At 42.8% G+C, this 25,890-nt stretch overlaps 1 protein-coding gene and 1 long non-coding RNA gene across 2 annotated transcripts in view; one reads left to right on the forward strand and one right to left on the reverse strand.

The window, feature by feature from the left end:
- Nucleotides 1-25,890, reverse strand: part of VAPA (VAMP associated protein A) — a 325,391-nt gene that overhangs the window by 261,568 nt on the left and 37,933 nt on the right. The gene's annotated exons all lie outside the window — the stretch shown is intronic.
- Nucleotides 1,687-25,636, forward strand: LOC115085227. Its single transcript, XR_003854764.1, has 3 exons — nucleotides 1,687-1,807; nucleotides 22,586-22,661; nucleotides 25,494-25,636. It is a non-coding gene; the product is annotated as an uncharacterized LOC115085227 (long non-coding RNA).

The raw sequence follows: 25,890 nt of genomic DNA on the forward strand, positions 1-25,890 counted from the left end.
GTCTATGGGAAAGTGCTCAGTAATTCATCTTGCTTCAAATCAGGAAGCATCATCAATAGGCAAACATTTTGAGCTATTTAGAAGCAATTACCATGCAGTTCTCTTCTTGTGGGTCAAGAGCACTATACTAACACCACTAAAATGAATGTGTGTGTGTCTACAGAACCTATACTGAGGTGGTCTATGAGAATGAGTGTTTTAGAATCAGCATTTAATAGAGTTTCCTAGCCCTCAAGTGATACTGGAGATTGCCTCCAAAGTTCTAAGGACATCGATTAGAGAGGAAAAAAGAAGCAGCAGCTGACAAAGCAATGAGCAAAGCAGAATCCCATGCTCAGAAATGTGTGGCATGAAGATTCTTAATTATAGACTCAGGTCCAACAGCTTGGCGCTCACAGGGTCTCAAGTGGCAACATACAAATCTTCTCCTGTCTTTTTATCCATTAAATATTTACTAAAGCTTTATTTTGTAAAAACAGCAGATTAAAAGTTAACTGAGTCTTAACACTAACATCATCGAAAAAAACCTTTTTGAAAATTCAAGTACATCATTTTAAAAGCTATGGCCATAAATCTAAATTCAGCCAATAACTGTTTTGGCCAGAGTTTTCCTCCACATTATTTTTTTATTGCAGCTAAAACATAACATTTTAACTCAAAAACATTTTCCTCCCCCACTATGTTGGCTGAGACAGCATAGTTCAATACTAATCTGCAACAGTCTTGTTGGCTCTTTGGATTAAGGGAAGAGACTGAGTTGATGACCCATCGAGCCCAGATCTGATAAAGGAGTTCAATTCCTCTATATACAAAAAAGAATAGCATCAGCCTATTAAGGAAGCAGATCGTTAAGGCATGAAGACAGACCAGAAATAGCTCACTGCTAAGTCTAAATTCAGCCTTCTCCATTTGCAGCAATACATAATTTTCATCCCTTAGCATTCCAACAGTAATGCAATACCTGCACAATACAAACTCCAACACTGACCTCATGTTGCATAATTATTGGACATGTTACTATAATTTCTCTTAAGGCACTGTGAAAGGAAAATATTCAACTGTTCTTGCTCTAACAAGATAGAATTAGTAATTTATTTTAATCCATTACCAAATCATTGTTTTCTAATTAAATAGTACTTAAGTATGTCATATCAGTAACTACTGACTAGATTATCTTTATTTTTATCTGACTACAAGCAAAATAGGTTACAGACTAATGCAGCAGGTCTTGCTTGCTGATGATGGCTAATTTCTGCATCATGATTTGACCACACCAATACAGCCAAGCTCACTCATACTTGAAATGAACAAGGTTTTTGCATGGTCATAGATAATATAGTATGCAAAACACATCTAGAGAACCTAAAAAAAAAAACGTTTCCTTCCCTGTAAGGGCACTAACCCAATAATCTTTACAGATAAAAAAAAAAAAAAAGATGTATGGAGAGATTGCAGAGTCATCAAGTCTGATTATCATAAGCTGCTCATCCACTTTAACACAAACACTGCTGTTATGCAGAACATATCAAAAGTGACTTCATGGCTCTGGAACTGCAGAAGTGCACAGGTGTCTCTTCAATCCTCCCAGTCAAGGATAAAGAAAGCTGCATTCGGGAGATGAATGGTTGTATATTTAATGTCAAGAGTGCTTCCGTTTCCTGGACTATGTGATGATATTCCAAGGGCTGCTAAGCAGAGGGGTTCCACATGTTAAAAAGGGATGCACCGTCTTCCAAAACAGGCTGGCAAACTTTCTGAGGAGGGCTTTAAAGAGGGATCATAGAGGATGAATGGACAAAGCCCTAAGGTATGCAATATTCAGAAAAGTAAAATATTACACACACACTGAAATAGGAAAAGTGGGCAACATTTGTAAAGCTATGTATCTAGTGCTCATAGCATGTGAAAAAGTCCAAAGATCTATAGTACATTCAGAAAGTATTCAAACCTCTTCACTTTTTCCACATTTTGTTACATTATAGCCTTATTCTAAATGGATAATATACATTTTCCCTCCTCAATCAATACACAATAACCCATAATAAGCAATATCAGGTTTGTAGAAATGTATGCAAATTAATTTAAAGCACTGAAAATATGACATTTACATAAAAGTATTCAGACCCTTTAATCAGTATTTTGTTGAGGCACTTTTTGCAGCAATTACAGCCTCAAGTCTTCTTGGGTATGACGCTACATTCCTGGCACACCTGGATGTGGGGATTTTCTCCCATTCTTCTCTGCAGATGCTCTCAAGCTCTGTCAGGTTGGATGGGAAGTGTTGATGCACAGCTATTTTCAGGTCTCCAGAGATGTTTAATCAGATTCAAGTCTGAGCTCTGGCTGGGACACTAAAGGATGTCCCAACTGTGTGCTTAAGGTCATTGTCCTGTTGGAAAATGAATCGTCCAACAGTACTCTGGAGCAGGTTTTCATCAAGTATCTCTCTCTACTTCGCTCCATTCATCTTTCCCTCGATTCTTACTAGTCTTCCAGTTCCTGCAGTTTAAAAAAAAAACATCCCCACAGCATGATGCTGCCACCATTCTTCACCGTAGGGATGTTATTTGCTTGGTGATAACGGTACCTGGTTTCTCTTATTTATTTGTTGGGTTTTATATACCGTCATTCAGTAGAGCCATCATAACGGTTTACAAAGTATACATTTTTTTTCTTAACATTTGTGCAAAAGTATAACAAAGTGAATGTTAAACAGGAATTAAACATTTCAAGTCCAGAAAGTATTATTAAGTTGGATGACGAGGGTATGTAGGTTCTGGTTGGAGAGAAGTTATTATGATGTTTATAGATGAAAGTTCAATTGTGAATTAGTATGATCAGAAGTATGAATGTCAGTGTAGAATTTGCGAAACATTAGTGTTTTTAGGTCTTTTTTGAACGTTTTTAGGTTGTGCTGGGTTCTTAGATGTTTAGGTAGGGTGTTCCAAAGTTTAGGGGAGGGAATGGAAAAGGCTCTTTCTCTCATTGTTGTTAGATGTGCATCTCTGATGGGGGGGGAATGTTTAAGTAACCTGAGTTATTTGAGCGTAGGTTTCTTGGAGGATTCTGGGGAATTATGTTTAAGGTATTTAGTCCTTGATGATCATTGTTTAGAATTTTGTGAATGATGGTCATTGATTTGTATGCAATACGTGCTTTAATTGGGAGCCAGTGAAGTGACGCTTGGCATTCAGGCCAAAGAGTTCAATCTTGGTTTCATTAGATCAGGGAATCCTCGCTCATGTTCTGAGAAACCTTTACGTGCCTTTTGGCAAACTCCAAGCGGGCTGTTATGTGCCTTTTACTGAGTGGCAGCTTCTGTCTGGCTACTCTACCATATTAGTGGAGTGCTACAGAAATGGTTGTCCTTCTGGAAGGTTCTCCCATCTCCACAGAACTCTGAAGCTCTGTCAGAGTGACCATCGGGTTCTTTGTCACCTCCCTAGTCAAGGCCCTTCTCCAATTTCTTAGTTTGGGGGAGTGGTCAACTCCAGGAAGAGTCCTGATCATTCCAAACTTCTTCCATTTAAGAATGGAGGCTATTGTGTTCTTCGGAACTTTAATGCTGCAGCAATTTTTTGTACCCTTCCCCAGATCTGTTCCTAGATACAATCCTGTCCTGGAGACTACAGACAATTCCTTCAACTTCATGGCTTTGATTTTGCTCTGATATACACTGTCAACTGTGGGAACTTATATAGATAGACAGGTACCTTTCCAACTCATGTCCAATCAATTGAATTTACCACATATGGACTGCAAGGTAGAGAAACATCTCAAGGATGAACAGGATATACCTGAGCTCAACCAAGTGTCACAGCAAAGGGTCTGAATATTTATGTAAATTTTTTTTGGTTTTTCAGTTTGCACAAATTTCTACAAATATGATTTCAGTTTGTCATTATGGGGTACTGTGTGTAGACTAAGGAAGAAAAAAAAAGCATATTCATAAGAACATGCCATACTGGGTCAGAGCAAGGGTACATCAAGACCAGCATCCTGTTTCCAACAGTGGCCAATCCAGGCCATAAGAACCTGGCAAGTACCCAAAAACTAAGTCTATCCCATGCTACTGTTCCTAATAATAGCAGTGGCTATTCTCTAAGTCAACTTAATTAATAGCAGGTAATGAACTTCTCCTCTAAGAACTTATCCAATAATTTTTTAAACACAGCTACACTAACTGCACTAACCACATCCTCTGGCAACAAATTCCAGAGTTTAATTGTGCGTTGAGTGAAAAAGAACTTTCTCAGATTAGTTTTAAATGTGCCACATGCTAACTTCAAGGAGTATCCCCTAGTCTTTCTATTATCCGAAACAGTAAATAACTGATTCACATTAACCCGTTCTAGACCTCTCATGATTTTAAACACCTCTATCATATCCCCCCTCAGCCGTCTCTTCTCCAAGCTGAAAAGTCCTAACCTCTTTAGTTTTTCCTCATAGGGGAGCTGTTCCATCCCCTTTATCATTTTGGTCACCCTTCTCTGTACCATCTTCATCGCAACTATATCCCTTTTAAGATACGGCAACCAGAATTGTACACCGTATTCAAGGTGCGGGCTCACCATGGAGCAAAACAGAGGCATTATGACATTTTCTGTTTTATTCAACATCCCCTTTCTAATAATTCCCAACATTCTGTTTGCTTTTTTGACTGCCGCAGCACACTGAACTGATGATTTCAATGTGTTATCCACTATGACGCCTAGATCTCTTTCTTGGGTAGTAGCTACTAAGAAGATAAGAACATAAGAAATTGCCATGCTGGATCAGATAAGGGTCCATCAAGCCCAGCATCCTGTTTCCAACAGAGGCCAAACCAGGCCACAAGAACCTGGAAATTACCCAAACACTAAGAAGATCCCATGCTACTGATGCAATTAATAGCAGTGGCTATTCCCTAAGTAAACTTGATTAATAGCAGTTAATAGACTTCCCCTCCAAGAACTTATCCAAAACTTTTTTGAACCCAGCTACACTAACTACATCCTCTGGCAACAAATTCCAGAGCTTAATTGTGCATTGAGTGAAAAAGAATTTTCTCCAATTAGTCTTAAATGTGCTACTTGCTAACTTCATGGAATGTCCCCTAGTCCTTCTATTATCCGAAAGTGTAAATAACCGATTCACATCTACTTGTTCAAGACCTCTCATGATCTTAAAGACCTCTATTATATCCCCCCTCAGCCATCTCTTTTCCAAGCTGAACAGCCCTAACCTCCTTCAGCCTTTCCTCATAGGGGAGCTGTTCCATCCCCTTTATCATTTTGGTTGCCCCTCTCTGTACCTTCTCCCTCGCAACTATATCCCTTTTGAGATGCGGCAACCAGAATAGTACACAGTATTCAAGGTGCGGTCTCACCATGGAGTGATACAGAGACATTATGATAATTTCCCTTTTATTAACCATTCTCTTCCTAATAATTCCTACATTGTTTGCTTTTTTGACTGCTGCAGCACACAGAGCTGACGATTTTAAAGTATTATCCACTATGATGCCTAGATCTTTTTCCTGGGTGGTAGTTCCTAATATGGAACCTAACATCGTGTAACTACAGCAAGGAACCTAACAATGTAACTACAGCATGGGTTATTTTTCCCTATATGCATCACCTTGCACTTATCCACATTAAATTTCATCTGCCATTTGGATGCCCAATTTTCCAGTCTCACAATCTGCTTGTGATTTAACTACTCTGAACAATTTTGTATCATCTGCAAATTTGATTTCCTCACTTGTATTCCTTTCCAGATCATTTATAAATATATTGAAAAGTACGGGTCCCAATACAGATCCCTGAGGCACTCCACTGCCCACTCCCTTCCACTGAGAAAATTGTCCATTTAATCCTACTCTTTGTTTCCTGTCTTTTAGCCAGTTTGTAATCCACGAAAGGTCATCACCACCTATCCCATGACTTTTTCCTTTTCCTAAAGCCTCTCATGAGGAACTTTGTCACTTGCCTTCTGAAAATCCAAATATACTACCTCTACCGGTTCAACTTTATCTACATGTTTATTAACTCCTTCAAAAAAGTGAAGCAGATTTGTGAGACAAGAATTGCCTTGGGTAAAGCCATGCTGACTTTGTCCATTAAACCATGTCTTTCTATATGGTCTGTGATTTTGATATTTAGAAAACACTTTCCACTATTTTTCCTGGCACTGAAGTCATGCTGTAATGTAACAAAATGTGGAAAAAGTGAAGGGCTCTGAATATTTTTTGAATGCACTGTGGAGGTATTCACAATGAAAGAGGAGGTGCTATTACTAAGTGATTTTAAACTGCAAGATGTTAACTGAGACATCCCAGATGTAGGGTCATTTAGAAGGGAGATCCTGAATTGTCTGCAAGAACTATTCTGGCATCTGATAACTAAACCAACTGGACCTGGCACTTGCAAATGGGAAGAGTATTTCTGATGTCATAACGGAAGATAACATGGAACCCAGTGATCACTAAATGAAGCTGATCAGAATTAGAACACAGGCAGTGGTGGTTCATTAAAAAAAAAAAAGAGTGTCCTACATTTTAGCAAAACAGCTTTAAGGGGAGTACCTCAAGAAGTCATTAACTGAATTGGATAAGCTAGGGGATATATAAGAGCATGGAGCAAAACTAAAAGATATTGTAAAGGCAACAACATTTGATTGGAAAGCAAATAAGATGAGAGAAAAGACCAATGTGGTTTTCTAAAAGAAATGCCTTTACGGGTAAGGAAAATAAAACATTACATTTCATAAACTAAAAGATTGCAGAAACAAAGACAGGTAACAATACCTGGAAAAGCAATCAGAAGAGTATAGGTACAGATGGAAAATAATGATATATTTGGTTTTACCTGATAATTTCCTTTCCTCGAGTCCTGCAAGATCAGTCTGCACTAATGGATTTCCTGTTTCACAGCTGCCGGAGAGAGAGGACACACCTTTTCTTCCCTACAACATTATCCTTGCCTATAAGAAGTGTTGTCTAAGGCAGTTGCCAGTACTCTTCTTTCAGAGCAGTAAGACAACTACTTCTCAGAAGAGTTCCCTTTCTGTTGAGAAAGTATGCCTGGACATATTCAATCCCCACAATGTAGACTGCTGAGAGCCAAAGTAAATTTTGCTCTGCCTACCTGAAGAGCCAACTCACACAAGTTTCTGCTGTGGTGTTGCCTGAAAGAATCCCAAATTACCTTTTCTCTTACTACTGGGAGGAAGTGCAGTAGGGGCTAATCTGATAGCTATAGTCTCCAATCTGTTTATTGACCAGGCTGAGTCATCTGTCATATAGAGACCTTGAGCTACATGACCCTGGCAATGGGCTCCCCATCTGAATGTACTGGTGCCAGAGGTTATGATGATCCAATCAGACAGCCCTAATATCTACTCTCTTTAGGCGATTCAAAGGATTTAGCCACCACTCTAGATTCTCACCCAGCAAAGTATGGGGGAGGCAGGATTCATGGTCCTGCGAAACGGGGAACCACTGAGCAAGAAGAGACTGTTACAATGAGTATATATTCACTCCAGACCATGGAACTAGGTCCAGGATAGATGTCAAGAGCCCCAAGAGCTCAAGGCAGTCCCATATTTTGGGGGCTTTCTGCTCTTGAAAGGCTTAAAGATGGGCACCCACTTGGTAACTTATGGGTAGGAGAAATCCCTCCCTTCTTGGTATTGAAAAAGTTCCTAAAAATTCCAGGAATGGAGAGGATGTTAGGTTGCTTTTTGCATAATTTACCACTCATCCAGGTGTCCTAGAAGCTGAACCAGTGTGGCTGTTTGCTAACTTTATTGGAATGACTTGACTCTGATAAGCAAATCATCCCTTACTTACAAAGTGTTGCCACTACTACCACCATCACATCTTGGTAAATGTTCTTGGGGTAGTAGCTAGCCCAAAGAGTAGCACCTGAAACTGAAAATGTTTGACAAGCACACAGAAATGGAGAAACGTCTGGTGGACGTTCCAAACAGGAATATGGAAATAGGCCTCTGCAAAATCTAGGGAGGCTAAAAACTCCCCTTTCCTCACTGCTGCCATAACAGACCTGAGGATTTCCATTCAGAAATGAGGTATATGGACACACATGACGCCTTTAAGGTCCAGGATTAGCCAAAAGGAACAGTCTTTCTTTGGGACCATGAAATAGATTGAATGGTCTCCTGGCCTTGTTCTAGTGGTGGAACCAGAATGATAGCCTTCATATCTTGTAGTCTTACAAGGTGGTGTTTACAGCTTCTTTTTTGTTTAGTGAAGAAAAGGAGGAAATCACATGGAACTGAGGTAGCCATTTTCAAGGTGTACCCCTCTGCCCAATCTCCAGTGATCTATAGTAATTTGCCACCATTCCTGATGAAAACATAGGAAGGTAACTGCCTTCGGAGTGAACACCTTGGCAGGGGTGGGGAGTGGAGTACCTACCAGCTGTTGCTAAAGACACATTGCCTTTTGTATTTTTCGCTCCCAAAAAGTAGTGGGCTTTACACCTGAGGGGGGGGATAGAATCTCTTAGCTGGTCTGAATGTACAGATTTCCCTGGTTGGTAATACTTCCGGCCTTGTGCCCCAGGACAGGCTTTATCTTCTGGGAGCTTCTGAGGCCTGGGCTCACCCAAGTCTCTGATTAGCTTCTCCAAAAGGCAAGCCCCCCTTGAAGGAGAACGTGCAGAGAAGAGCTTTAGAGGCAGAATCTGCCAAACAATTATAAAACCAGGTGGATCTCCTGGCTGCCATCCCTGAGGCTACCACTAAACCAGATATCCCAACTAGACCATACAAGGCATCTGCCCTAAATGGCATACCTGATTTCAAGCAAGCTGTTTCTGCCTTCTCTGGGACCTGTTATATCCAGCATCCTACAGCTTGGGTAACATACCCTCCACTGAAGGAAGCCTGTATTGCCATAGTATCTGCAGTAAAAGCTTGATTTAAAATAGCCTCAATCTTCCTGTCACATGGGTCCCCAAGAGTCATCCCTCCTTTCACCAGAGTGGTTCTGTGTTACTACTGACTCCAGGGCATCTACCTTGGGAAATCTTAAGTAAGTTTTAACCCTAATAGTAAGGGACATTATCTACTTAGGGTCCTAACACCTTTAAGACCTCCCTGTGGAGTATTTCATTATGTTAATACCATAACCTTAAGAGCATCATGGAGGGGAAAGGACTTGGGGGGGGGGCTTACAGATCTCAGCAGAATAGGCACCCTACTGAGGGAGATCCTGTCTTAAAACATGAACATCTTGAGAGACATTAAAACAACTGACATGAGGACTGAGACTTCCTCTTTCCTAAATAACCACCTCCTTGGATGAGTATTCTTTTCTCCTGGGAATTATCCAAGCTACTGTGGACAAAACCTTCTGTCCAAGATTCTTCCTTTGAATCCAGCAGAGTAGAAACAGCTGAGGAGCCTGAAACCTTCAGGCCAGTTCTCAGTCTTTAAGGCCAGATTTCTTTAGATCCTATGGGTGTCTTAGGCTGGGAATCATAGGATGGCTCCCCTCTCCCCTTGTCCGCATTGTAAATAAAGCCTGGTGCACAAACACCAAAGAATCCAGACAAAATCCCTCCAGGGCCAAGAGTCATTCATTCCTCAATTCCTAAGCTGTAGTGAAAGGGGGGTGGTCTTCAACCATGCTTCCCCCGAAGACAACTTCAAGGAAGGGTCCTTGGGGCTTAGGCCATGATGGAGTTGGGCTGGAGCTGACACCCCATATCCAAGGATGGGTCTGCAAAGGCCCCCAGCAACTTTATGCAGGACAGCAGAGGTGGGAAAGCAAACAAAAAGGGAGGAGAAATATAGAAGATAGGAAACAGAGCAGAAAGGTATTCTAGCACCCCTTGAGCCCAAACACTGGGCTCACCCATCTGGTTCCCTTAGGTACTAAGCCCGGGAACCCCTTCTAGAGATAATCAACCAGGCCCATAGGGGTCCTGGGAACATACCCTGAGGGTGTCACTCTACCAGGAAACACCTGGGAGGCCCACTACACTGGGGAAAAAGCCTCACATAACTGTTACACTAGGAACTAAGTTGCTCAATCTGTCTGGGGCCTAACCCTGGCTCTGGAAGGAATAAAACATCTTCTCGTCTGCAACTACTGGAGAAAGACTGTTGGCAACTGTCTTAAGCTACACCTCCCTTACAGACAAGGATGTCATCATAGGGGGAAAAAAGTGTACCCCCATCTCCAGCACCCGTGGAACAGGATATCCCACTAAAACAGACTGGGTCTAGCAGAGAAAGAAGGAATAAGTAATACAGCAAAACAGGGTTCTCTCTCTCTTTATTTTATTTTTATTTTTTAAGATATGTTAAGTGACTGCAGGAAGTGCAAAAATGGGATTGTAAGACTTGAAAAGCTGAAGGAGGGAGACTATGTAGAGGCTGGCAAGGAGAAAGAATTGCATACCACATACTTCAGTTCAGTATTCAGAGGAAGGGCTTGGAGGACGACCACAAAACTGCTACCATTAGAAGCAGAAGTGAGGAACAATTTTCTGAAGATGGTTGATACTGTAACGTGCTGGGAGCGCACAATTCGGACGCGTAAGGCGATTCAGCGATACAGTCTCCAGTTTCACGCGTCCTTAGCGCTTCTTAAAACAGACGCATAACCCTTTCCGCACGTAGCATGTATATGATATGTAAATGAACGAATTAGCTGTATAATGAAGGAATTAGCTATTCCCCTCCGATACTGTGACGTGCGCTCAGATTATCTCCTTTGTAACCCGCTATTTTGCCGCCTCCTTAACCTGTTAGTTTACCGCTACCCTCTACTTTGTGTTAGTGTGGTGTTCGAAAATTAAAACGGGAATAAAGTGTAAAAAATGGTGTAAAAAAAGTGTAAAAACATTGCTTACCTGCCCTGGCCCCGTCCGGTCTCCGGTGCAGCCCCAGTCCTGTCCCCTCCTCCCGAAGCAAAAAAAAAAAACCCGAAAAAGTAGCAAGGCTCGGGCCTGCTACGGTAGTCCCTTCTCCCTTCTCCTCCCGATTTCGGCGCTCAAGGCGGCCGGGTGGGCGTGCATTCATCCAGGCAGAGGGAACCGGCGGCGAAAGCAGCCTCCGGCTCCCTCTGCCTGGATGAATGCACGGCCCCCGCCGGCAGTGAATGAATGCCCGTGCGATTTCGGTGCTCATGCCGTGACATCACGTCATGTGACTGCCTTGAGCACCGAAATCGCACGGGCATTCATTCGCTGCCGGCGGGGGCCGTGCATTCATCCAGGCAGAGGGAGCCGGAGGCCGCTTTCGCCGCCAGCTCCCTCTGCCTGGATGAATGCACGCCCACCCGGCCGCCTTGAGCGCCGAAATCGGGAGGAGAGGAGAAGGGAGAAGGGACTATCGTAGCAGGCCCGAGCCTTGCTACTTTTTCAGTTTTGTTTTTTTTTTTTTTTGCTTCGGGAGGAGACAGGACTGGGGCTGCACCGGAGACCGGACGGGGTCAGGGCAGGTGAGCGGGGGCTGGGGGATAGTTTGCCGAGCATCGGGGAACATAACTGTCCACTTCCTGGTACCTGTCATTTCAAATGTCATTTGAAATGACATTTGAAATGACAGATACCAGCGCGGCCGTGAAGCCTTAGGCCCGCGAACCCAGGATACTGTATAGACGCTCTATACAGTAAAATGGGTTGCGCGGGCCTAACGCTTGCCTAAGGCTTCGCAGCCGCGGCATGCATTTGCATGCAATTAGTACAGAGTATAGAGCGGTAGGTGAAGAGAACTGTGCGTGCGGGGAACGAGGATGCGCCTGACACTGCCGCACTGTTTCTACCGTGGCCTTATAGTATCGACCCGAAAGTGAATAAAGCAGTGGGGCCTGACAAGATACATACAGAGGTATTAAGAGAACCTAGGGAAGTTCTGGCAGCTTCACAGACTGACCCTTTTAATACTTCTTTAGAGTCAGCAGTGGTTTCAAAGGACCTGAGACAGGCAAATGTGGTTTCTCTTTGCAAAACAGAAGGAGGAGTTTGAAAACTAAAGGCCAATTAGTTTGACTTCAATAGTAGAATTATTAAAATCTCAGCAAAAACAAAGGATAGTGCAGTTTCTAGAATCCAGCAGATTACAGGATATGAGGCAGCATGGTTTTTACCAGAGATGTGTCAGACTAATTTGATCAATTTCTTTGAGATGACCAGAGTGTTGGAACAGGAAAAAGCATTTGATGTATAGTATTTGAATTTCAGCAAAGCCTTTTGACAGTTTTGCATAGGTGAATTATAAACCAGAGCACCTTAGGTATGGAACCTAAAGTAACAGATTGGGTTAGAAACTGGTTGAGTGGGAGGTGATAAAGGTAAACTGATTTCATTCTGAGGAAAGCAGGGGGGGGGGGGGGGGGGGGGGTGTTAACCAGTTGTGTGCCATATGAATCAGTCCTCAGTCTGGTTCTTTCCAACATTTTCATAAGCAATATTGCAGAATAGCTGTCAAAGATTTGCTTTTTTACAGATAACACCAAAATCTGCAAGAAGGTAGACACTGGGGACAAATACCTAAACATGCATACCCTGGAGGAAAATAGGGAATGGGTAAATATGATAGACATTTTTAAAAATACACAGGAGGTGGGAGTTCAACAGAAAGGATGTTCTAGAATGAGTGATCATGGGATGGAGAGAAAGTCAGACAAGCATAATCGAAGGAATTTTTTTTTTTTTTTTTACACAAAGAAGGGCAACGGATAGAACAGCCTCCATGTGCAGACAAGGACAGTATCAGAATTCAAGAAAAATGGGACATGCACAGATCTGAGGGAAAGAAAGAAACTATAAAGATGAAAAGATGTGGATGGGCAGACTGGATAGCCTGTATGGTTTCATCTGCCATCATTGTTCTATGCTTCTATGAAGTGCTAAATACACTGTGAATCAATTACATTTGGGCTGAAGATACTGAAGTATCAGCACAAAAAGGGTCACTAATAAAAGCAGCCACAGTTCTTGGCAACCTAATTACTTTTTTTTTTTTTTTACATAAGGGATTATTTTTTTGGGAGAGCAGAGAAAGCTAAACAAGTAGTCACTACTTTTGTGTTTCTTTTTTTTACATTAGCGTTTACAAAAAAAAAAAAAGCTGTTGAAAAATTCAAAAGAAATAATTAGTAGTGTTTTATCTATCAAACATGCCTATGCAGTGCCGGTCCATCGAAGATGCTCCAACTAAATTTCATCGAAAAGCACTCATGCAGAGTATAGCTGGGCAGGAGGTTGTGACAGCACTGATGCCGCAGCTCATGGATTACAAGTCCTATCGGTAGAGGGTCATGAAACATCTGACTTGTGAAACTTATCCACTTCTTCAAATTGTTTTCCTGACACTCTAGTGGTAATAGGCCTGATCTTGAACAGTTGTTTTCATTCTATTTACAAGCATTTAATTAAAAAAAAAAATCAACTAATGATAGGAACATAATGCAATAAATTATAACAAAAATTTAACCCTTTTTGGAAAGAACCACCAGCAACAATTGTTTTATTTATTTATTTTATATCAATTACATGTGTCATGTAACCTCTTTGCACTTCCCTCAACACCCACCAGATGTTGAACCTGTGGCCACCTGAGAGATCCAATAGGTACTGCATAGATCTCACCTGTACCCGCACGCGTACCTCTCACCTGCCAAATCACCTACCTAGCAACTGGGGGTCCCCTAGACTTTGGGAAAATACCCTTACCTTAAAGCTATTCCCAGAAGGATTTTTCTGAGGATACAGACTCCACAAACTCAGGGTTTCACAGTTCTCAGTATTGCTCACAGACCACACATTCAAAACACTGAGATCACCCCAGCTTTTCACTTACATGGCTACAATCTCAAGCTCAACAGTAATAAACTAAAGAGATTATTATTAAAAAATGCATAGTCGCAAGACCAAAGGGCAGAGCCTGAAAGTACTGGCCTGAAAATTGAACATAAGAACATAAGAAAATGCCGTACTGGGTCAGACCAAGGGTCCATCAAGCCCAGCATCCTGTTTCCAACAGTGGCCAATCCAGGCCATAAGAACCTGGCAAGTACCCAAAAACTAAGTCTATTCCATGTTACCATTGCTAATGGCAGTGGCTATTCTCTAAGTGAACTTAATAGCAGGTAATGGACTTCTCTAAGAACTTATCCAATCCTTTTTTAAACACAGCTATACTAACTGCACTAACCACATCCTCTGGCAACAAATTCCAGAGTTTAACTGTGCGTTGAGTAAAAAAGACAACTGTCCCATGAAAAAATGAAGACAAGCCTCTGCCAAATCCAGTAACTCCAGAAATTCTCTTCTTACTGCTTCCACTAGCAAGCGGAAGGCCTCAATCCTGAAATAGGATACCCTCAAACATCTGTTGACCCCTTTGGGGTCCTTTAGTACTATAAAAAAATTGAATACATCCTTTGCCCCTATTTTTCCAAGATTTAATGTGTCCAACAACCCGCACACAAACCCAGTGCCGCTAAAAAACTACACCAGAACCTGAAGATCTCAATCGAAAGATAAGTGTCATTTTGGATTTTGTGCTCCGGTTTTAAATGATTGGCGAACTGCAATCCTCTGATATTAGTGCTCTACACTTACTTAACACACATTTTTTCAAAAAAATCAAATAATTAAAAAATACATAAAATACGTTTTTGAACAATTGATTAAAGGACTAGAAGGTGGACGGTGGTGCTCATGATTAAACAATAAATTAAGCAAGGCACTTAGGCTAGGTGCTCTTGAAGTTTTATGAAGCATCACTATACACCTATTAAATATTTTAGAAACAAAAATATAGCAATTTCAAAATTGTTCATATATATGTAAGTGAGAGTCACATAGTTGAATGTAGAATATTTTAGCACAAAAAGAAAAAATTCACAATGAATATATAAAAAAGAAAAAAGAAAGTTTGGGTTTGTGTGTGGGTTGTTGGACATATTAAATATTGGATATACCCCCATATTTGTGGATTAGCATTTTTGGATTGTCCTAATTTTCCAAGGGCAGGATTGGGACTATAGCTTCTAAGTCCTGTAAACCTGTGTCACGTTATTTTTACTGCATCCCTTTTGATTTGCAACATGCAGGAAGAAACCATAAATATATTTAGCACCAGAGAAATGCACTCTGGTACATATTCCCTTGACGTGATCTCCAGGACCCATTGGTCCATCGTGATCTGAGCCCGCTCCATGTAATACTGTGCCATATTACTGGTATCATCAGAAGGGCCTGCTTGCTTGACATTGCAGAAAGTGACTGCTATCTGTGGCTGCAGGCAGCTCTATACTTGGCCTTATGCCTAATGCTTTATCCTTGCATTGGTTTTTGCTAAAGTCACAGCCACTAGTGTGCTTTATATCCTCAGAGACTTTGTGACTTGATTTCACCCTTTATCAACCCTCCAAGTCTTTCCCAATTAGAAGTCCCCCATCCCTCTCCCCACCCCCATAAGAAAGCTTAGACAGGCATGACTTGGAAGCTGAGTCTGCCACCCAGTTATGAAGCCAAAGCAACCTCCTTGTTTCTACACCGAAAGTGACAGATCAAGGCCTCTCTAACCAGATCATACAAGGTATTCACCAAAAAGGCCACTGTCGATTCCAGGTGTGTAGTTTTCTGACTCTCGAGCAATTGCTGAACCCAGCATAAGATTGCCCACGCCATGTAAGCCCTGCAAGTCAAGGCCTGTATTTCCATGTTCCATGTTGAGAAAGCCTGTTTCAGGATTGCTTCTATCTTCCTCTACTGTTATAATTCTATGGGCCACCGCCAATATCAGTGCATCAAACTTAGGAACATTAATAGCTCATTTCTTCCGCCGCAGAGGGAGTATAATTTCCCCATTATCCTGTCACCTCTTAGCCCCCCCCCCCCCCCTCCCACAAAGGGGAATTCCATTCTGCTAGAACTATCCATCTTAGAGCTTGATGCAAAGGAAAGGATATTGATGGATTCCTTATTCCTTGAATGATGGGTTCCCCATCCGTTGAGTCTGCCACAGATCTTGACAGTTTCAAAATTACCTGTAGAATAAAAATGAGGGCTGGAAGCTCCTCTTTTCAGAATAGCCTGAATATGGAGGAATCTTCTTCTTCCAGTGAGTAATCCTCCTTCCTCTTGGGAGCTTAAGGGTGCACTCTGCCCTGACGCATCTGACCACCCTTCCTCACCAGAATCCGGTGGGGAAGTCACAGCAGAATAAGCTTTCCGCCCCTATGTCTCCCACAGGCATTTAAGCCTTCCACTTATCTTATGAAGAACCCTAGTCCTGGGAACTTGAAACCCTGAGGCAATATGATTTCTACATGGAGCAAAAAGCACAGTGCATTATCAGGACGAAATCCAGTGAAAAAACCCTAGCAGGATCTAGGGCAAGAACGTGCTCCATCCCCAGAACCTTCTTCCTCTAAGGAGGGCACCACCCCCGGTGCCCTGGAGACAACCCTCCCTCCTCCCCTATGGGGAAGTGAGCAATGCCAACCACCGGTCCTACTCTCCCCCACAGACCCCCTTCCACATGTAGGAGGTATTCACATTGTGTCCCTCTGGAGGGTACAGCCCTGGGCTGCCTCACAGGAACGGCAATAGGAGGTCCTGAATCCTTGAAGCACTGCCTAATATGCTCCAGCAAAGCTACTTCAGGGTTTTCAGGAACTGCTTGATTGAAGGAACTAAAATGCTGCTCCCTCTCTCCACCCCCTCTTTTTATACTTTTGGCTTAAAAGGTCCCACTGCCCAGTTCCCTTCCCACAGTGCAGCATTCCACCACCCATGCTTTTCCTCCCAACACTTCCAGGGAATCTCAGACACCGGCACGTGCCAGTTTACCTGCCACAGCTGAAGCATTTGCCACAGCATGGAGCTCCTCTCTCAAAAGGCTTTTTTTTTTTTTAAACAAGCTTTACCATGCACCTCTGAAGCAACCACAGTGTACCTAGGCCCAGAAGGGAGGGGCCAATAGGTTGAATAGGAGACAGACCAAAGACGACCCCCCCCCCCCCCCCCCCCCAAAAAAAAAAAAAAAAAGAAGTAGGCCTAAGTCCTCTACAAATTCTTACTCCTTAAGGAGAGAGGGGTCCCAGTAGGGAGGGATCCACAGTCCCTCGTGAGCTTTGAAAACCATCCTTAATTTCTTGTGACCAGGGAAGGACCCACCTAGAATGCAGCTACACTGGGGAAAAGTCAACCCCAAAAGCTTGTTGCCCCAAGAACTCAATGAGCTCTACCAGGCTGAGGCCACAACTTGACTCAAAGAGCCATCCATCCCTATCCCCCAGATGTAGGAGTCAGACTATGGGCAAGGGTCTATGACAACCCCCCCCCCCCCCCCTTTTATGACCAGAAAAAAGGGTGCACCCACTGTCTGACAACTGAGGAACAAGGAAATCCCAAGAGTAATGGTCTGGTCTAGCAGGCAATAAAGAAAGCTTAATGTGGAAAAGGTGACACTACCTTGGGTAGAAACTTTAGGTGGGTGCGGAGCACCACTGTTTTGTGGAAGAATTGAGTATAAGGCGGTTAATTAATTAAAAGCCTGAAGAGCGCTGTCCAGCTGTGTGCTATCAGGAATATTAATTTCCTGTTAGAAATTTAAGAGAAACCAACTCCAATGGTTCATATGGTGACTTCCGTTGTGCTAGAACCTCATTTAGATGCCAGGGAACAGGGTTTTACAACTGGAAGTTTTGAATGCCGTAAGCATTTCATGAATTTGGATGCTAATGGATGAGCTGAAATAGGCTTGCCCTCTATATGAGCATTGTAAGCTGCTTTGATGTTAAGATGTACTCTCACTGATGAGGTCTGAATCAAAGAATGAGCAAATAGTTCATTAACTGTTTAGGTTTGCATGGCATTATGTTGACACTATGTGAAAAACCTTCTCCATTTAAACCAGTAGGTTCTTCTAATTGATAGTTTTCTTACAGACCCTACAATGTCCTTAACTTTGATTGGTAAAAGACAATTTGGCAATTATGGAGTGCTCCACATCCAGGCTGTCAAGTTGAAGGAAGGAAGGTTCAGATTAAATAAAGCTTCCCTCTTCTTGTGTTAAAAGGATGGATCAGACCCAAAAGGAATTGGAGGACTGCTGGAATAGACATGAACCAAGTTTGTCTGTGCAATGCTGGAGCTAGGACATTCATACGGGCCCAGTCTTTGAGCACCTTTTGCACTGTTATGGCTATCAATGGAATCTGTGGACAGCATACATGAGATCTGCATTCCAATCAAGGAAAAAAAGCATCCTGAGCTGATCTGAGTTTGCTTGGAAGAGTGGCACAATTGCTCCAGTTTCCTGTTTTGCTCTGACACAAACCGGTTGATTGATAGGAGACCCCCCATAGACAGAATAGAATGTTGACTGTCATAGAAACTAGTCATGTGGTTGAAAACTCTGCTGAGATGATCTGCTAACTTGTTGGAGATCCAAGGAAAATAGATCGCTTGCAAGAGAGCTTCATGTTTGCACACCCATTCCCATACCTTTAGTGCTTTGTTGCAGAAGTCCATAGCCCTGTGCCTCCTAGCTTATTCACATGGAATATGACTACTTGGTTGTTAATTTGGAAGAGAATGTTCTTCCCCTAAAGAAAGACAGTGAATGTTAGTGCATACATGATCACTCAATTCTAGGAGGCTGATTTAAAAGTCCTTCTATGAATAGCATTTGAGTACAGAAGAGTCCTGTAAGGGGGCCCCCAACTGTTGTGGGGGCATCCATCACAGCTCTGACTTCAAGTAGATCAAGTGGAGATTCCTCCTGAAGGATTAAGGATCTAGCCACCAGCATAGATCCTGTTTCATTTGCTGTAAAATTGTCACTGGTTGATGAGTGGAGTGACAAGGTCCCACTGAGAGTGGAGATGCCACTACAGAAGTGCTATCTGAAGGTGAGTTGTTAAAACTATGAATCGTTGCCATGTGGCCCAGAACTAGAAATGCTCTGGCCCTGGACAGATCTGTAGTCAACTGTTTGCCCATAAGAGATCAGTGTATTTGCCTGGTCTGACGGGAAAAAAGCTCTCTCCTACAGAGAATCTAAAAAAAAAAAAAAAAAAAAACAACCCGGAAACTGATCCAATATTGCAGTAGCGACCAAGAAAAGGGGATCAGTGAACACCAGGAGGAGTTCTTTATTCTGACTGTAACTTTGATCGCACTGACCCATTGAGGGCTGGTATGGTATTTAGAAGCACGATTTAATACGGCGGCTCTACACCAAATTTTTGTCCAGCTGATACGGAGCTAGCAGCTATTGTGAAGTGTCTGCATGGACATTCAAATTGTGGCACATTCTCAAAGAGGCTGAACTGCTGTATGGAGACAAACCACCAGCATTAGATGTAATAGCCCCTGAAGCAGATCAAAGAGCGAAACCTGGCCTGAGGCGGGCTTTTTATGATGTTCTGTGCAGAATAAAGAACTCCTGGTGTTCACTGATCCCCTTTTCTTGGTTGCTACTAGAGAGAATCTATCCATGCACCAATCTGATTTGATTTTTAGTGAGGGAAATCAATTGATTTCTTAAAATTCACTAGGAATCTTAGTAAATGTAGCAATTATACTGCCTTTTGCAGGGAAATCAGCACACATTCCTCAGAGCTTGTCACAAGCCAGTTGACCAGTTAAAGAAAGATTCAATGCCCTGATGCTGCAGATGCACTGTCACTACAGCCAGGCACTTGCTGAAGACTCTCTGTACTGTTGAGAGCCCAAAGGGAAGCACTCTGTAGCGATAGTAGGAAGAGTTCACCATAAATCATAGGTAATACTAACTAGAGGGATGGATGGGAATATGCACATAAGCATCCTTTAGATCTAAAGCTCACATCCACTCCCCATTGTGTGAAGGAATTAATTCTAAATTTCTCCCAGAGAATAAGCTTATTCAGGCTTCTTAAATCCAGGAAGCATCTCAGTCCTCTGAATTTCTTTGGGATAAGGAATTAGCATGTTGATGGGGAGGAATAGTTATAACTCTCACTGCTCAAAGAGCAACTCCATTTCCCGAACGAGTTGCATTGCGTGAAACCGATCCAGATTGAAGGCAGAGCAATAAGTGTGGGAAGCCAGGAGACCATACATATCTGGATTTCATAATCTTGAGAACCCAGTAATCTTTGGTGATCTTCTGTCACTCCTCTAGATAGTGCTGGATTCAACCAATAGTGAAGATGGGTGTTTGATTTGAAAAATAGTCAAACTTGGTCCAAGACTTTGGCTGGGCTTGTTGTGATAAATTTGGTCAACGAATGCACTCACACCGTCAAGTGTGAGCTGGAAGTTGTTGCTGTTGTGGAAGAGGAGGCAGTATCCGGGATAGTTGAAAATTCCCAAACAGGCATCTCTGGAAATATGGTATTTTCAAAGCGTAATAAGGGCACCTTGCAGAAGATTGTTCCTGTCCCTAGTGAGGGACTGGACTGCCACTTTGTTCCTTTATTTGAGCAACCGTTTCTCTAAGCTTTTCCCCAAGAAGGTGATCTAAGCATGGGATGTGCACAAATTTTTCATGATCATTGTACAGGCTACTGGTTCTCAACCAAGCTATACAACATGCCCCAATGGACACTGTCAAGGTGTGTGCCATGGTATCAAATTCCTCATAAATGGATCAATGGTGTATATACTCTCATGCATTTAAGAAAAGCTGAAGGTATACAACTCCATCTTCACCGGGTGGAAAAATAAGGTTTAAAATTTTGTTGGTGAGCAGAGATTCATCCATTAAGCATAGAGCTTTGGAAAACAGTTTTGCCAACATTTTCTTACCTAGTGGGGTATTGGAGGATAATCGTATTTTCTTTTTCCTTTAAGAGCAGATTCCACCACAGTTGACTGGTGGGGTAATTATATAGGATGGCCCATGGAAAAGTAGTCTGCCTCCAATGCACCAGTATTGGAGGCGGGCTACTTTTCCATGGGCCACCCTGTACTACACCAAACTGGAGATTCTTGTACCCTATGCTTGACATTTAGTTTCTTTGCCACTGGGGTGCAAGAAACAGGATTTCCCAAAATTTTAGTTTATTTCTGCAAGATATTATGGATCAGGACTGCTGATAGTTACAGTGTTTTTAGAATCTGGAGGCCACCAGATGCTTGTGCAAAGATCTCTGTCCCTATGCAAACTAACTCCAAGTGCTTTTCCTAGCTTGTCCAGAAATCTGAGTAAGGAAGGTAATGCTAGTGGAAATGAATGTTCTGGAGGCTCTGGGATTGAGTTGGAAGGGATCCCCAACTCATCTTAGAGGTATGGGGATGCTAATTCAGGACCCTAACTAGTTCACCTCAGAGGGACATCCTCTGACTGGCTGGACTCCACTGAAAGCCAATGCCATGGACTTGGCCCACATTGCAGTGGTATGGCGTATTTACCTGAGCTGCAAATACTGGGGACTCCTACTTGTCTTAGAAAGCAGATAGGACAATATAATCATCTTTTGAGGCTCAAAACAGGTTCTCTTCCTGGGGTACAAGAAAGATTTTCCCTAGAACCATTCATAGTCTGACCTAATTGCTACCTCAGACCATCTCATTGGTCCTGGTGCAGTCTCAGGAGCTTGAAGCTTCAATTGCCCCTCAATTTGGCTTCAGGGCATTGTGTGTTGGATTTTTGCTCTGGCACTAGGGGGCCAAAATTGCATCAACAGCATCATCCTTAAACCCATTTACTGTGTGTGGAAGTTCTAAGAAAAAAATTTGTCCCCTCCCTACCCTTTTTCCCCCCAAAAAGATAGCACTAAAAACAAAACAAAAAAGTGTTCTCCAAATAGAATTAAAAATATTCACAGAAAAAAATAAGAGTAAACATCTGTTCTGATGCTCAGATGACAAAAAAAAAAAAAAAGAGAGGGACATAAAGCAATGTCCCGAACAAGAATTCCTGTACATACTCAGCAGAGCAAAAAAGTTCTACTAGCTAAGAGGTCTGTTCAGTGATGCCGGATGTTGTCACCCACATGTGGTTAATTCAGCCCAGCTTAAGAGACTGAAAACATTTACTGAAAGTAAATGCAAGACTAAGCACTATCCTATCCTAGGGATTAATGTAATAAAACCCATGCCAAAACCAGTGTGAAATTTTAGCACCAATTTTTCATACATCTTAAATACATGCGGCACCACAAATGTAAATTATAATGGTGCTAAAAATTCACAGCACTCCCAAAAAGCACTGCAGAACTGGCGTTAAAAACAAACATGTAGAAAACTGATGAAAACAGTGGTAAAAACCAAGCATTAGCTTGAAAAATGTTGCAGTGTTTCCAATTGGTTGATAGAAGGGACCTAGGCTAACCTATGGTGTGATTGACCATGCACAGATGTCCATCTGTTTTCTTGAACACACCTTCTTGCATGGAAATAAAAGGCAGTTTCTTTCAGGGCCATTTTGTCAGTGCTGAGTGGTGTTAAGCAAGCTATGGGCTAGGAATTGGAGGTTTTGTGGAGTAGGAAGTGGATGATTGCTGTATAATTTTTATGCTGCTTGTTTATCCTTTCCTGATTTCTAACCTTTTGTCTGTGTTCTTGAGTACATCTTTAGAATACATATGATTGTTGGACTGACTGTCTACTTTTGTGTTTAGGTTCCTGAAAGAGGAGAGGGTGCTTGTGGAGAAAATGAAGAACCACAGAGAGGGTGCGAGTGGAGAGGCATGACAGGTGAGTGGCAACAGAGGATACAGTATGGTGCATGAATCAGTGGATTATAGCCAGAAAGGGGAAATGGGGCAGAAGGAAGAGTGTGCAAGTAGAAGGGGGAGAAGAGAAGCAGGTGGAGGAGGAAGGTTAGCAAGTAGTGGGAGTAGTGCTCAAGGAAGTAGGGACCCACAGGAGTCATCACCTAGGAGCAACAAGCAGGTGGGAAACCGTAACTGGAGGAGAAGCAGCATCAATGCTATGTGTGCTTCATGGAAGAAGAAAAGTACCTTCTGGTGCAACTGGTCTGCAAGCAGCACAGTGCGCTCTTTGTTCAGAAGACCAAGAACAAGAGGAAGATCTGGGTGAGCATTGCCAAAGATATTAGCAGCATGTCAGTGGTGACCAGGATAGTGGATCAGCTAAATCATTACTGGTAGGACACCAACAGCAGCTGTCAAGGTCAAGCTGGTACTCAAGAGGTCCAAGTGCTGGACAGGAGGACGACCGTGCAAAGTTCAGCTGATGCCGTTTGTGGACCTGGTCTAGTGGGACTCTTCAGGAATTATGCTGGAATCTACACTGGCGGTACAGATAAGGATGCTGCAGAAGGAGCAAGTGAATATTGCAGTGAATGTATCTCCAGGATGCAAAGGGCTAGCTGGGGGGGCGGGGTGTTCAGAGGTATGATCATCAGCCAACAAATTACTTTACTGGCCTTTTTTTCTTTCCAGCTTGTTGCAAGCTTCCAAGTTCTCGCCCCCTGTTGATTGTAACTTTGACTTATTCCTGCTTTGGTTATCTTTCGTTTACGTGAATTTGTTACTCTAGTTTTTTTCCCTTTGTTAAACTGTAAACCGATCCGATATGGTAATCTACTATGAAGGTCGGTATATAAAATTGTTAAATAAATAAATAAATAAAGAGGCCTGCTACAGAGGGCACAAACAGAACCAGCCAGCATCTTGGGGCATACAGCCTCAGGATTCACCTCCCATGGCAACAGAACCCCCCAACTGCCTATAACTGCCAAGCAAGACAATGGCACCTGACACAAAGATAGATGGTTGAGCTCGATTTTACATGGCCAGACAACCATGAGACACATCCACGATGTACCACCACCTGGCACCAGCATAGGTGGCATTTCTGTAAGTGGCATTGTAGTCTGCAGTGGGGCTATAAATCATGGCATTTGTCTCACTAACAGGACCACTACTTCCATGGTATTGATGTGATGGCAGACCAACTCGCAGCAAAACTGATCGTAAGACAGGAACTTGTCAAGACCATTGTGACAGCGGGATGGACAGCTATACTCACTGAGATGGAATACAAGGAAAGAAATGCATCAGCTGCAGACATTCCAGACTGTCTGGCAGATCAAGTTAGATCTTTGCCCAGTGACACCATCTGTGTCTTACAAAGACTTGACTCGTCTAAGTGAAATAAGCAGGCTCATGTTGCTGGAGACAAGCTCATTGTGTAACTGAAACCACAGAACTTAACAGCCCTCCATGCAGAGCCAGGGATGAGAGCCATATCCACGAGGAAAGTTCCTACAATGCTGAATCAATGAATCTTGTTCCTGTCTGGATCTGACCCTATGCTGGACCACCAAGGACGTTCCCTCAGTTCTCTTTCATATCAGGTTGCAAGCACACAGCTGTCCATCAGGTTTCCTGGGCACACACAACCCCCTCCCTCCCAATGAACAACTGACAGCATTAAACCCTTTGTGGTTCTTAGCCAACAATTGAGACACCAGACTAACAATGTGCAAACCACCACTTGAATCACAAAGGTCTTCTGACAATGGTCAAGTGGAATGGTAGCGCAGGTATCCTAGATGTCTGGTTGCAACTGGAAGTTAACCATGGTATGGTGTGCGCAACTGCCATGAGGGGTTTCCCCACTGAACCATCTTCTTAGGGTTCCAAGTTGGGAGAGGCTCTATTTTCTAATGGTGTGGATTCCAGGTATGCCCAATGGTAACTTGGTGGGAACCTGCATTCCTTGGCTGAATCACATACTTGCTAAGTATAGACACTTCTTTTTTTTCCCTCTATATACACACATGTAATCTCTCGCTGCTAGTTCAAGCTTTTCTGTGCCTTTCACCTTTTTCTTCAGGTTCCTCATGCCCGCTGCCAGGAATGGTGCTTCCACCCATGTACTCACTGAAGCTGATCTTGATAAGCAGTACTTGCATGTATCTTGCTGGCCATATCCTTGCCAACCCATCTATGCTCAACCGGTGCATACCGATCATGCTGACAATTTTTTTGTTGCAGGTTACTGGGTTGTTGCTGCTGCTACTTACAGAGGTGGCATTTCTCCTGCTCTTCCTTCCATCACTCAACCTGCCACCGGTGCTAGTCTTCTCACCCTGCAAGCATCTACACTCCAAAAATTCCAGAGCACTATTCTTCCAAGCTCCCCGATGGGCACTGAACAGTCTACTCTGTGGGCCTACAGTCTGAAGCCTACAGTCTTGCATCTCATTTTTGGGTTTTTTTTCCTTCTTTTTAAGGTGGGTGCATTATCAGTGCTCATTACTGCAGATTACAGAAATAGTGGCTCCACTCTTGCTCTTCCTTTTGATGCAGATGCTTCATCCACTTGAATGCCTCATCTACTACAAACATATATATCATACATACATCTCTATGCAAATGCTTCTCTACTTCATCTCTGCCATTGCTCCATTTGCCAATGGCTCTAGTCTCTTCTCTTCCTGTGTGTACTTACATGCCAACATTCCAGAGCACATTCGTGCTTGTTCCCCCAGTGGATGCTGGACCATCACTGTAGGCTTCAGACTTGCATCTCTCACTTTTGGTTTTCTTTTCGCAGATACAGTACTTATCATTGCAGTCTACAGAAATGGTGGTTCTGCTCCTGCCCTTTCTTCCTTCACCCACTCAGAAACCTCGTCTACACGGATGCTTCTCACGCTCACATGCCTGAATTGAGTTATCACTCCCTGTGCTGCAGATGCTAGTTTCCTTGCTTGTGAGTATCCACTCATGGACATTGTGTACTATTCTTGCTGGTTCCACAGTAAGCACAAGATGTGGAATTTCTAGGCTTCTGATGTGCATTTTTTCCCCTTCTTTTTGCAGGTGAGTGCATCATTACTTGTGCTTGTCTCTGCAGTTTGCAGTAATTGTGCTTCCACTCCTGCTTACTCATTGCTTTTTTGTTGAAATGGTGGATTGTCTACAACTCTTCCTCTGAACAGGTTATGTAC

This window comes from Rhinatrema bivittatum, chromosome 2 (genome assembly GCF_901001135.1).
Source record: "Rhinatrema bivittatum chromosome 2, aRhiBiv1.1, whole genome shotgun sequence".
In the NCBI taxonomy this organism is placed as follows: Eukaryota; Metazoa; Chordata; class Amphibia; order Gymnophiona; family Rhinatrematidae; genus Rhinatrema; species Rhinatrema bivittatum.